The sequence below is a fragment of the Chionomys nivalis genome, chromosome 23 (genome assembly GCF_950005125.1).
Source record: "Chionomys nivalis chromosome 23, mChiNiv1.1, whole genome shotgun sequence".
NCBI classification, from domain to species: Eukaryota; Metazoa; Chordata; class Mammalia; order Rodentia; family Cricetidae; genus Chionomys; species Chionomys nivalis.
In genome coordinates, this window is record NC_080108.1 from 32,089,419 (window position 1) to 32,103,469 (window position 14,051).

At 37.8% G+C, this 14,051-nt stretch overlaps 1 long non-coding RNA gene across 2 annotated transcripts in view; it reads right to left on the reverse strand.

The window, feature by feature from the left end:
- LOC130865051 (uncharacterized) overlaps positions 1-14,051 on the reverse strand; it is a 129,164-nt gene that overhangs the window by 101,391 nt on the left and 13,722 nt on the right. Inside the window, exon 5 of one of the 2 annotated variants that reach the window (XR_009056061.1) lies at positions 13,515-13,689. This is a non-coding gene — a long non-coding RNA (uncharacterized LOC130865051). Of the gene's footprint in view, positions 1-10,149; positions 13,690-14,051 lie in introns of both variants that reach the window. The other variant, XR_009056060.1, reaches the window with a different exon arrangement.

Genomic DNA, 14,051 nt, shown 5'->3' on the forward strand with positions numbered 1-14,051 from the left:
CACCAGGTCTGTGTTTCAAATGTGGTAAAAGTGGTCACTAGGCCCGAGCATGCCCTAATCCTTACCTTAGTCCCACAAGACCTTGTCCAATGTGTCATAGGGAAGGTCATTGGGTAGTAGATTGTCCTCGTGTACATAGGGACATGGAGACATTGGACCCATAAAATTACCAAGTTGACCTTCTAGGTCTGGCCATAGATGAATCAGGCTGCCTGGGCTTCTTTGACCAGACCACAACCATAATCTGTAAAGAGGAGCCACAGGTACACATCACATTATCAGAATGGCCCATCTCCTTTCTCTTGGACACTGGAGCCACATACTTGGTACTGAGGGAATTCTGGGAGCCTACTTCTCCTTCTAGTTTCCCTATTGTCAGGATTGGGGGACATCCTTATCTACCTCAGCAGGCCCCACCACTTAACTGTGTATTTAGGGGTATTTGTCTCACTCATTCATTTTTAGTCATGCCAACCTGCCTGGTACCTCTCATGGGAAGATTGTTTAGCAAAGGTAGGAGATTCCATTTCCTTTGCTCCCATTTACCTTATGCAGACTCACCAGTAGCTCCCTTCCTCCTTCTCCTAGCCTCCCAACCTTCCAACTCTAATGTGTCTTTTCTTCCATCAGCCTTCCAGGTAGACCCCCAAGCCTGTGACACCCAAAACCCCTCCATTGATAAACACCATTCCCCCACTGTTATCCAATTACAAGACCCCACTAAGTATATTACTCAAGCTCAGTACCCTCTCTCTCTCTCTCTAGAGCCTTAAGGGACTTAAGCCTATTATTTCTGACCTTTTTTTTTTTTTTAAAAAAGCTACTTTGCCCCACCTCTTCTCCCTTTAACACCTCTATACTTGCTGTTAAAAAATCTAATGGAACTTATCATATGGTTCAAAACCTCCAGCTCATTAACTCCACAGTGGTCTTTCTTCATCCTATCTTCCCTATTCCTCTCACCCTTCTATCCAATATCCCTCCAGAAACCTCCCCCTTCTCAGTTCTAGACCTCGAGGATGCTTTTTTTTCTCTTTTTTTTCTCGTTTCTCAATCTTAAAACATCTTTGCCTTCACCTGGACCGATCCTGACACTCACTTCTCCACACAGCTCACCTGGACTGTCCTTCCCCAGGGATTCCAGGACAGTCCACACCTGTTTGGCCAGGCTTTAGCTTCTGACCTGCTCTCACTGTCTCTCCCTTAATCTAAGCTCATACAGCATGTAGATGTCATTTTACTTTGCAACCCATCATTGGAGATCACCAAAACTGATACATCTACTCTTTTAAATTTCCTGTCCAAAAGGGGCTATAGAGTCTCGCCTTCTAAGGCCCCAACTGTCTACCACTCAGGTCATTTATTTGGGACTAACTATAACCCCAACCCAAAAGACTACTACTCTAGACAGAAAAAAAAAAAACCTAATTCAGTCTCTTGCAGTTCCTTTCATGAAAGAAGAGCTTTTATCATTCCTAGGAGTAGCTGGTTTCCTGTGTTCCTGGATCCCCTCTTTTTCTCTCCTTCCCTGCCCCTTATATGAAGCAGCTCTCAGCTCTATGCATGAGCTCATTCTCCATTCTGTTACTAAACCCTTCCAGAGACTCCAGCAAGCCCTTAACCAGGCTCCAGCTCTTCATCTTCCAGATTTAACTCGCCCCTTTTCTCTTTATGTAACATAGGAGGACGGATATGCCCTTGGGGTCCTAGGACATCAACTGGGGTTTTCTTTTGCACCTGTAGCATACCTGTCAAAGAAGATGGACTTCACCACTCAGGACTGGGCACCTTGTATATGTGCTTTAGTGGCTGCTGAGTTTCTTACTCAGGAGTCAAAAAAATTAACCTTTAGGTCACCCACCACTGTCTTCTCCCATCACAATCTATCCCATCTATTAAATTACAAAGACTTACAAACCTTACCCCTTTCCTGAGTCCTTTCCCTCCAGGAGGCCACACTCACTTTCCAATGATGCCCACCTGTTAATATATCAAATCTCCCACCTCAGCCTAATGTTAATGATTCCCCATCTCACTCCTACATAGAGATCATAGAGGATCTACTGCCCCACCCCTCACATATACAGGAGGGCAAACTGTCCCAGAACACTTATACCTGGTACACAGATGGCATCTCCTTTTTATGTGATGGGACCTGTAGAGCAGGGTATGCCATAGTATCAGATATGGAGATAGTGGAAGTACAGGCCCTCCCTGCCCATACCACTAACCAACAGGCTGAGTTGATAGCTTTTACCCGTGACTTCCAGTTAGCTAAAGGACACTCTTTAAATGTTTACATGGATTCCAAATATGCCTTTCATATCCTCCTGTCCCATGCAGCTATCTGGAAGGAGCATGGGCTTCTTACAACAAAAGGAGGATCTATAACTAACTCAGGTTACATTATGGACCTTTTAAAAGCCTCCCATCTCCCCATAGCTATAGAAATTATTCACTTTCATTTTCATCAGATGGACAGTTCCATTATTTCCAAGGGAAATAACCAGACTGACCAAGCAGCTAAAACAGCAGCATTCCAAAGCCCAAACCTACCTACATCACCTTAGGGGGTGCATACAGTACCACCCACATTCTCACAGATACCCCCTGACACCCAGCAAATTACATCAGCCCTTTCATCCTAAATAGCAAAGCTCTGCTTCATTTTGTTAAGGCTCACCTCAACCCACCCAAGGACTTAAAGTTCTTAAAAGATATCACTGCTTCTTGTTAAGTCTGTCAAAAGTCAGATCCCAAGACCAAATACCACAGCTTCCCTTTTCCTACCCACCAAGCCAAGGGCTCCCATCCAGGAACTGACTGGCAGCTGGATTTTACTCATATGCCCATGGTCAGAAGAGTTAAATATCTCCTGGTCTTAGTGGATACAATGTCTGGGTGGATTGAAGCATTTCCCACAAACTAATAAGAGGGCACAGACAGTTTCTGACATTCTTCTCCAAGAAATCATCCCCTAGTTTGTAATCCCAACCTCTCTTCAGTCAGATAATGGCCCAGAGTTCATTTCCCATATTTCCCAAAACTTGTCTAAGGCTTTTAACATCTCTTGGCATTTTCATATCCCATACCACCCTTAGTCTTCAAGGAAAATAGAATGAACTAACCATTCCTTAAAAAATGATCTTGTTAAAATGTCACAAGAACTTCACCTTGACTAGATATAACTTTTGCCTCTGGCCCTACTAAGGCTTAGTGCTCTCTCCAAAGGCCCCCTTTTAATCTCGCCCTTTGAACTCATGTATGGGCAGCCAATTTTAACCCCTGGCCTCTCACCTAAATCCTCTCCCCTTCCTGACCACTTGTTTACTCCACTGTTATCCCATCTATGCTTCCTATTATGGGATTTTACTGACCACTCATTACCTCAACCATGGGTTAATTCATGCCCACCCCTGATTAAAATAGGGGATTGGGTATTATTTTCCCCCTGAAGACCAACGCCTCTCACCCCTTTCCCCTAAATGGCAGGGCCCACTTAGAGTAATTCTTGTAACTCCCACAGCTGCCAAGCCTGAGGTACTTCCTCATTGGATTCATCTGTCCATCTTAAACCTTTTACTCTTCCAGCTCAAGATGCCCCCTCATATGCAGTAACTCAAACAGGGTCCTGTTCTCTTAAGTTCCAGAGGACACCAGGATCAGCCACTCTTTCTCAAGTTCCAAAAACATAAAAGTCTCATCCTTACTCAACTCTCTTGTGCCCAAAACTCCATATACTCTCCCTTTTCTTCTTTCTCCTATATGCTTTCAATGCTATGCTTAAATTTCCAGTTAACCACTCAGCTGTTATTACAGGAACCATCATTAAACATAGAGCTGGAGGTACAAGGACTGTCAAAAGCCCAAGAAGTAAGAAACAATAGAGTTTTTAGTCCCAAACTCCAAAAACTCACAAAACAAACTTTAACATAACAGGTTTTATCACTGACTGCAGTAGTGTTTCTTGGATGTTAACATAATAACATGATGCAAAAGAATTTATTTCAGGTAAAACATTAAAGAATCTAATAATTATCCTTTTCAATAATTTTCTCCTTCCTTCTCCCTCCCACCATCTTCCATTCTATCATTGTAATCATATACTTTTAATATGTCTAAAATTTATTTCTTTTCTTTTTTTTTACCACTCATAGACTTTCGTTTTATTCAATGTAAATGTTACAGAGTTCTTACACTGTCGAACCATGCCTGAGAACCCAAAGAGAGAAATGGTGCAATGGACAGCCTCATCCACACAGACAATGTATTAAAACTTGATTCGTGTGCATTTTGAGAATTTCACAATCTTAAACATGACAGATGTGAAGAGGTTCATTTAATGGCATACTGTACTGGAACACTGAAGACCTGCAGCAGATGTAAATTCCAAGTCTTGTTATAATTGGGACTCTCCTCTATTAATCACTAGTATATAAAATCTTTTTTTCCAGACATAATTTTTGCCTTTCCAGCATCTTGCAAGGTCCAAGCTGCCAGACGACTAGTTCCTCAGAGTCCAGAAAATACAACAGTAATCAACCACCCCAGGACATGGTCAAACATCCCAACTCCTCAACACCCACAAAGTCAACGTGAAGCAGCCATGAGAGACCTCACAATGTCCCATTCCCACCCATTAAGATCACCAATCCCACCAAATTTTTATAATAAACAAAAGGGTGGAATGTAATTATTCAGCCACGGATAAGGTTCATGTGGGTGGACCCTTTGTCATGCCCTATGTGACCCATGTGTGTGCATGCATGGTTACCTCCATGTGTGACTCAACTAAAACCCTTGTGCGCATGCTTGGGTCACTCATCATCTGTGTCATTAGTGTCTGACATACTCACGCAAACCCCCTGTGCACATGTGCAAGGTGTGGGTCGCCTGTCATCAGCATGTGATGTAATCACATCTTCCCTCTGTGCGCATGTGCTAGCCACCCTTTAAAAGCTGGATGTACCATCTTTGTGCTCTCTCTCTGACCACCATTCCCAGGCCTGTGAGCACTCTTTCCTCTAATAAACTCCTAAGTGGGTTTGTTTGTGTCTCGTGTTTTCTTCTCACTCATGTCAGATCATTTCAGCCACCTGTTCCTGGGCAATCCTCCTCATGAGTACAGAGACACGTGTTCATGGAAGATACCACCTTGTATATAGGTTAATGAATTATACTAATCATAATTTCCTGACTTTCATAGCCATTATATGTAAAATGACATTGTAAGAGCTTATATAATATGCTATGATATGGGATGTCCTTCAGCATATGTGTTACTTTTATTGGTTGATGAATAAAGCTGTTTCAGTCAATGACTTATCAGAGTAAAGCCAGGCAGGAAATGCAAACAAATATATATATATATATATATATATATATATATATATATATATATATATATAGAGAGAGAGAGAGAGAGAGAGAGAGAGAGAGAGTAGGAAAAGTTAACAAGATGCCATGCAGCTGCCAAAGAAAAAAGATGCTGAAATATTACCAATAAGCCACAGCCTCGTGGTGATACACATATGAATAGAAATTGATTAAGATATAAGAGCTAGATAGAAATACACTTGAGCCATCAGCCAAAGAGTGTTGTAATTAATATAGTTTTGTGTGATTCAGTTCAGGGCAGCAGAAAATGAAAGAGCATTCTCCATTTATAAAATGGCACCCACCCATCTGGGGCATGGATTCACATAAGACCTTGAATAAAAGCCTTAAAAAAAAAGAGGGCTTCTAGAGCCACAAAAATGGGAGCACAGTGCAGCTTCTTAGTGACCACATTTTATTTTCAGCTAGGTACTGTTTGCTGGCTGCAAAGAGAAGCATGGCTTCTTTAAGAAATGGCTTCCTGGTTCACTGGCAGCATGAATGTCTCCGGGTCTTTTGGATCGTCCTGCTACTGAGCACTTAGGGTTTGTGTACAGGGTGCTACAAGGTACTTAATGCCAAAGTAGACCTGATGCTTTCCTGGACCTGGGGCAGTGAACATGGCTTGCAGAGGTGGTAAACATTCCTCTGCCATGTTGGATGGGGCGAAGCTATAAAGACATAGAAAACTTTAAGAAGCTTTACTTGATTAGGAGCTGGTTAAGACACATGCCCTTTGCAACATCATAGGAGTCAGCAGAAAAAAAAATCAACTGATCCTGGCAGCTAGCCACCTAGCATTGTGGTCAAGACAAAAACAGAAAATAACTGTTTGGGGGGAGGCTGGGGGTATACACAGAAGCAGAAGTAGCCACTTAAAGGAGGAAGAGGGTATGCAGAAGTAGTCCATACCCTGCACTCAGCAAAATTAACCTCCTTGACCCCAAGTAAACCTGGCTTGCAGTTTTGCCTATATAATGTCAATCCCAAATAATGAGGGGTCTCTTCCCTACTGCTCTGTGTCGAGTAGTGGTCGAGCCCCCAGCCTGGCTGGAGAGCGTGCTGAATGATTTTTGCTTTTGCATTTTGGACTTGACTGAATTCTGGTGGTGTCTCTCTGGTGGCTTCAAATTGGGCACAACAAAGCTAATAGGTAAAGCTGCAGAAATAGTCCTAGCCATGCTCACTAAACATTTAAAAAATAAAAAACCTCTCCTGATCAGAAAATTATTATAGATACACAATAAAACAGATTCAGATGAAAAAGACCTCTGAATGAGTCACATTGTTGGATAAAAGTATATGGGCTTAAGATAGCAAAGAAAGAATACAGAAGCCATAAATTAAAGGAGTAAGATTAATAAAATAAATATTAAACAGTAATAGAATAACAAAAAAGCTACATAAAGATGGAAAATACACAGAGTCTAGATTATGTATATTATTGTGCTTTCTTTAAATTTTTTGACCACAGAGAGACATTTGATTCTGGGGGTTGCTAAGATAAACCAACATATATATTTTAAAGGTATCTTGATCTCAACATTTGAGTCTAAGGATATGTTATTCTGGATAAGAGATTCTGTATTTGTTCCCACAGAAGATGAGAAACTGTGGATTTCTGCAGGCTAATTTGGTTTGATGGAACAAGACCCCATAAAGGGCTCCATGAACCCTCAAAATACTTCATCCAACAAAAAACAGAAAGCAGTTTGGAGAAATAATGCCCAAATTCCCAAAATGATTGTTTATAAATGTTTGTTTTCATTTAAGGGGGATATAATATAGAGATGAATACTTTTTATTGGTATAGATGTTGGTCTACTGATACAAATTTAAGGTCAATTTTGTTGCACTGCATATAAGAACATTTCTATTCTTGTTTAAGGTATTATATTTATACATTCATTTAAAAATTTAATGTATAATTAAAAATTACAGAGTAATAGTCATTTATAAATGTCAAACTTGTAGTCATATTAATTAGTTTTTCTAGATATACAGAGATGTGTTTCAGCTGGATAATCTTCAACACTTCAAAGACCTACAGAATATGGCATTTAAGATATTTTAAGTACTTAGGTTTTTCTTGACAGTGAGACATGTCTGTTCCTGGCAGCAATAATTACTTCAGAGAGGTTGATATGCATCAAAGAAACTCCTTATGGTATTTGCCTTCAATGAGATAAGGTTAGCTATTTCGGCAAGAAACTGCTCTTTCCTGGACTGCTTGATGGTATGCTGTATAAACTGAACTTGCAGGACCCACAGGAAAATGACTGCTGAACTTGCCTAAAGAAGGTGAGACAGTCCTTCCGTGTTCCTGACTCATGAAAGAGTCTACCAGACATTCTGCTGGACACAGAAGAAACTGAGTGACAAACTGCCAATATAGGTGAAATGGTCTTTCAAATTTCCTGATTTATTGAAAAGTCTGCTAAATATTATGGACCTATAGGCTGAATATGAATGCCCTACATTAAAAAAGATTTTTGGGTGACTGTCCTGACAATGAGATGTCTCTATAAATTCTATAGTTTTGGAAGTTGCTTACAATACATTTCCTGTTTACTTAGGTAATATTATATCCTTATGAGGTCTTTAATGGGGTTGAAGACAGTTTAGTTATACTTTTCCTTAGTTATGATAAAAGATAAATTATATATAAAACTTTAGACTCACAAAGTTAGAGTAGATGATAGAATATTTTCCTTAATTTGTCAAATGTAAATGGACTAGAATTCTTGCATGATCATTGTTTTGTATATATAATTTTGCTATATTAAAGTTAAAATCTTCCTTTTTAATTAGACAGAAAGGGGGAGATGATGTAGGATGTCCTTCAGTATATTTGTTACTTTTATTGGTTCATGAATAAAGTTGTTTCATTCAGTGGCTTAACAGTGTAAAGCCATGCAGGAAATTTAAACAGATATATATATAGAGAGAGAGAGTAGGCAGAGTCTAAGGGACACCTTGTAGCTGACAAAAGAGAAAAATGCTGGAAACTTACTGGTAAGCCACAGCCTCATGATTAATAGAAATGGGTTAATTTAAGATGTAAGACCTAGCTAGAAATATACCTGAGCCATCATCCAGCCTTGTAATCAATATGGTTTTTGTGTGATTATTCAGTTCTGGGAGCTAGGAAATAAAAGAGCAGTCTCCTCTTATAAAGTTAATATAAAAGAGTGAACTGAAAGAAAAATATAAGAGGGTGGAAGTACAATAAATTATCTCAGCTGGTCATTTTTTTAAATGATGTTGATAAACTGAATTTAACCTCTAGAACCTACATAAAGTGTGAGGAAGAGAACTGACTGACACTCAGAATCTGTCCTCTGACCTTCATGCATATGATATGCCACATGCACCCACACACTGACCAAACATACATATACATTCACATATTCACATGTACACAACAATAATAATAGTAATAAAGTAATTTATAAACAGAAGTATACTACAGAGATGGACAATTCTCTCCCCAGAGGGCACAGGTTATTAAATTAAAATCTCAGTACCAAACCCAGAATACTTCTCTATGAATGCCCCAGAGGCATTCAAAATAATGTAGAATAGTGACATTTCTCTTGGTTTTCCACCATACCATGTGGTCAGACCCTATTGCCAATGATGCTACTCACTTTGGATGCAGGACATAGAGAAGCCATACTCAAAATAAATACGGGAAATGCACTACTGTCAAGTTTACATTGTGCTAGAAAATACAGCACAAGCTGACTGGGGAGGAAAGACAGCAGTGAATTTATCCTTCACTGCTACAATACTGGCCTTTCTGGTCCCATATGCCTTCTGACTAGTGCAATTGTGGTATGAAAATTATAGGGATAATCAACTGTTTTCTGATTGGATACAGACTGAACAACTACTGGATCCTTGTCCTTTTCCTATTGTAAAATCTATTACTATTGTTTTTGCTAAATGGCCATGTTGTTCAAACTGCCTTCTAAATATTTATGTTTTTGCCCAGTGATTTATGTTGAGTTTAGCTTATGTTCCCAAAAGTCCTTTTACAATAGTAGATGTTTAATGTAGAAACCCATAACTGGTAAAAGTACCAAATATAAGTATCTTAGAGTACTCAACTGTGAATGAACTATCTACACCAGCTTCAACAATAAAATGGAAGATTAAGCAGACAGAATAGAAAGCTATGAAATGCTGACTTCTGGGCATGCCATTACTAATGAACACATCTACACCCAGTATTTGTGGTTTGCTACACAAGAACAAAACAGTCAAAGTTCAGCATATACGGTGATGGCTCCCTGATTCTTAGTACCTAGCAAAGGACCACTGACAAATGGTGGCTACTGAGGGACAAAGCATCACTGTTCTTGGGTATTTGACCACCAGTAGATTTCTCATGCCGCACCGAAAGGCCCCAAGCTCCTGTACATATGGACAGTGGTAATTGGACTCAGGGTTTATTAATAACTTTTAAAAATAGGGCGTGAACTTGAGAGCAAGATGTTGTGGAGGTATTAGAGTTGGTTGGAGAGAGTTGTGGTTGATGAATATAATCAAAATATGTTGTATAAATATATGCAATCCTCAAAGAATAACACTTTTTAAATAAATTGCTTTAAAAGTATTATTTTTATGTTTCCAATGAGTCTGTAATTATAAACATTATATAGATTTTCAACTGGATAATCTCATGTGAAGTCATCTAATTAAGTGACAAAAAAATTATTTGGAATTCACAATAAAATACTGTCTAACACTCATATGGACATTATTTACCTTGGATTCTAGTTCCACTAGAGATCCACTTGCCTCTGCCTCCTTGGATTCAGTGATTCAGGATGTAAAACTGCACCTGAGCTACACAGTGAGACCATCTTAACGAGCAGAAATATTGTAACAGTCAGAGGTCCTTGTTTTCAGATTCAATATGGAAATGCATTCATGCCTTCTCATTTGTATGGTTGCCTGAACAAGACCACATAGGGATGACACCAATACCAGTTGGCATGTTAGTGAGGCCAGGGAAAATTCCACATGGTCCCAATCTTAAGTGAAAAGATACAACATGTCAATGGCTGCTGAGAAAGGGAAATGAACGGTTTATAAGTCTTTAAGCATTTCTTACTAAAAGAGGAAAATCACACAGGGAAAATACATAAAAATATGTATATAAATTGGGACATATTTAAAATCTCAAAAAATATGCTAAACTGTAGATTGTGGAAGAGAGGAAAAACTGGCAATTCTAGAAGCCCACTTTTGCTACTTGCTTATTTAAAAAGGCACAGTTTAAACAGTGCAATAGAAAATCTGTATGCATTGTGACGGTCTATGAGGAAAAAATGTTAAACCTAAGACACTAGATATGAAACAAACAATAACTGGCAAGATGTGAACAAAACTAGATAGCCTTATTTACATGAAACAACAAAGCACAACAGCTGATTTCACTAATATGGTGCCAACCCATCGAGCACCACATGAAAAAAAACCCTCTATGTTGTTTAAACATAATCAGAAATGCTGATGCCAGAGTATAAAGGAAGTAGAAAGGAGTGTCAATGGAAAAGTGATTTCATATAATTATATACTCTCAAAAATCCAAATCAAATTTAAATGCTTATAGCTCAGCATTAAATAAAAAATTAAAATGAGTATGCTCACAATGAAATAAAAGGATTTCTAACTGTTGAAAAAGAAATATTGTACAGCAATTAATAATTCAAATAATAATAGTATAAGTACTTGGGCAAAAAGCAGCAATTACATCTTTCACCTGGGTTTGATTCAAACTCTTTAGAAAAATAAAAGCAGTGGAGGAGGACTTTTCCAACAGAACACACCAATTATCTCAAAATTAAAAGTTATAATCTTCCACTGATACTTACAACTATTCACATTAAAAATAACTTACCTTTTGGGACTAAGATCTGATACCAAACTTAGTAAGTCCTGCTTAGCAAGACAAACTATAAACTAATAAATTCTATTTGCTCATATAGGCAATAACACTTCTGTCATTATTAATATCATGTTGAGGCAAACAGATCACTTAGAAAACGGTTATCAGGAAGCACATTTAGAACCTCACTACATCCTCATCCATCTTACAGTATTGCATGCTGAACTGTGCCCATTCATAACCATGTCTGTACTCTAAACCACAGAAACCCAGATCCAAAGGTTCTTCTTTCTCGCCTTTCAATCATGACTAAACCCTGTTAAGGTGATGTTTTCCCTTGCTGCAGTAAGTTTAATAAACTCAACGTTGCTGGATCATAGCTCTTTCAGGTGGTCTTTTGGAAACATTGACCAGCAGCAATGTGCTATCCAAACTAAGGGGTTTTCTGTTAGATATCATTTAAATCAAGTGTGGGTAATATTTCCACAATTTTAAGTGCTCTGAAAGTACCAGTTTGTGGACTTTTATCAGAATAACCAAAATCAGTATCAGTTGGCAACAGGAAAACTAGTATTTGCAAAGAATTTTGGGTCCATTCTGAAAATAATGCATACTAACATGACCACTTAACCTCCCCAAACCAAAAAAAAAAATCTAAAATTAAAAACAAAAAACAAAAAGTTTCAGATACATAAAAATGAACAAGTAAATAAAAGAAAAACCCAACATCACGGTGAAAATATCAACAGTAATCAGATGTTTAATAAAAGAGACATTTCTTGTCCTTCATTACGAAGACAGTGTTATTTAAAAACAGTTTCCCCAAATTAATTTATTAAAGTTGATGAAATTGCAGTCTAAACTGTAATTTCTTCCAACACGAAGACATGTGAGACAGGAGGCAGAAGAGACACACATTCACAGAACAAAAATGGAGCCATTCACAGATGACAATACAGCACAGGTGCAAGATGGCTTACAGATAAATGGGCACTTATTGGCAAATAATCATAAGTAATGGCAAATAACTTGGCAGCTTTAAGATTTCAAAACAAAATTCTTTTCATGACTTAAGAATTTGACATAAAAAACACAAAAGAACTACGATTAACAAAGGAGTGGGGCTTTATGGGCTTACGATATTTTTGTTTTTCAAAAATGACATGAAACTCAGAAGCCATAAAAGCAAACATGGTTATAGTTGGACATGTAACAATAATACACATTCTTATAACAAAACGAAGTTCAAACGTGAGAAAAACATGTAATGTTTGACAATCCAAATCTTATTTTTCTCCAAGTGTAAATATGAACTTTAAAAGAGATTAAAATCTCCACATACTCTCAAACTTTGACATAAAGAAGAAATTAAAAATACAGATGGCTAATAAACATGAAAATGATCAAACTAAAAAATAAAATAAATACAATTTAAGACAATTGTTTGGACTAACACATTAGGAAATATCTCAAATATTTGTAGAACCCATTATATGTGGATTATGAAGATGGTAGTCTAAGTCATTGCCATTGAGGAGAAGGCTACTAAATCTCATTTAAAAGGAATTATGATTATTTAAATTTTTTGAAGTGTTATTATACTTCATTCTAACAATTTAAGTGCTAGGTAATTTTATTATAATAGAAGGGACAAATACGTAATTGTTGAATATATATTTATATATATATGTATATGGAAGTTCATTTCACAGAAATTTAGCACCTACATAAATGCCTATAAATGAGCAATCTTTAAAACATTTAATTCTATTTCATCTACAAATTAGTTATGCAGTTATTCAAAAAATGATATAGATAGTAATATAGTACTGAAATAGAAAAAGCTCATCAAAAGACTCTTAAACAAAAGTAACAATTTGTGTAAGAGTATGGGCTGACTGGTAGAAGTTCCCCCCAGAAAGCACGTGTATTTTTCATTTATTTGTCTGCTTAAGAGCATTTATATCCATTGCTTAATAGGGGAAAACTGTAGAAAACTTTTGACTATTTTGAAAGAGAGGAGGTCCATAATTTATGTATTAATCATATAAGTATACTTTGAGATTTTTTTAAATCATGCAATTCTTTTTTAATATGTCATATTTTTAAAATTAGCAGTGTATATTTATAGGAGCACTGAATATTTCCACTATTTTGAGCTTGTTCTGCAATATTATTTCCTCTACTGAGGCTCCTGGGATTGAGTCAAGTGGCAGCAAGGGAAACAGTCACCACGCACAAATTAAAGTTTCATCGATGATATCCCAACATGAGCATTTCTCAGTTAAGCATTTCTTATCTGCAGATGGTGTCTGCTGCTACACAGGAAAGAGACATCAGCAAGTATAATGACGACTGTCTTGAGGAATCTGCTGGTGGAAGAGATGGCACCGTCCATAATGTTTCCAATTCATCTGCCAGGACAAAGAGGGAAAATTGGCAGGTTAGGAACACATATGCTAAAGAGGCAGAGAGCTGGAAAATACTTTACTGTTCACCTGTATGTACTAGAACTAATTGTCCTATTATACACAGAGAAACACACTTGTCTACAAGCTTGGAAATATGCTGCAATCAGAAAAAGTGTTGCTGCTTCTTTCTTTTTCTTTTTTTCTTTTTTTTTTTTTTTTTTCGAGACAGGGTTTCTCTGTGGTTTTGGAGCCTGTCCTGGAACTAGCTCTTGTAGACCAGGCTGGTCTCGAACTCACAGAGATCCGCCTGCCTCTGCCTCCCGAGTGCTGGGATTAAAGGCATGCGCCACCACCGCCCGGCTTCT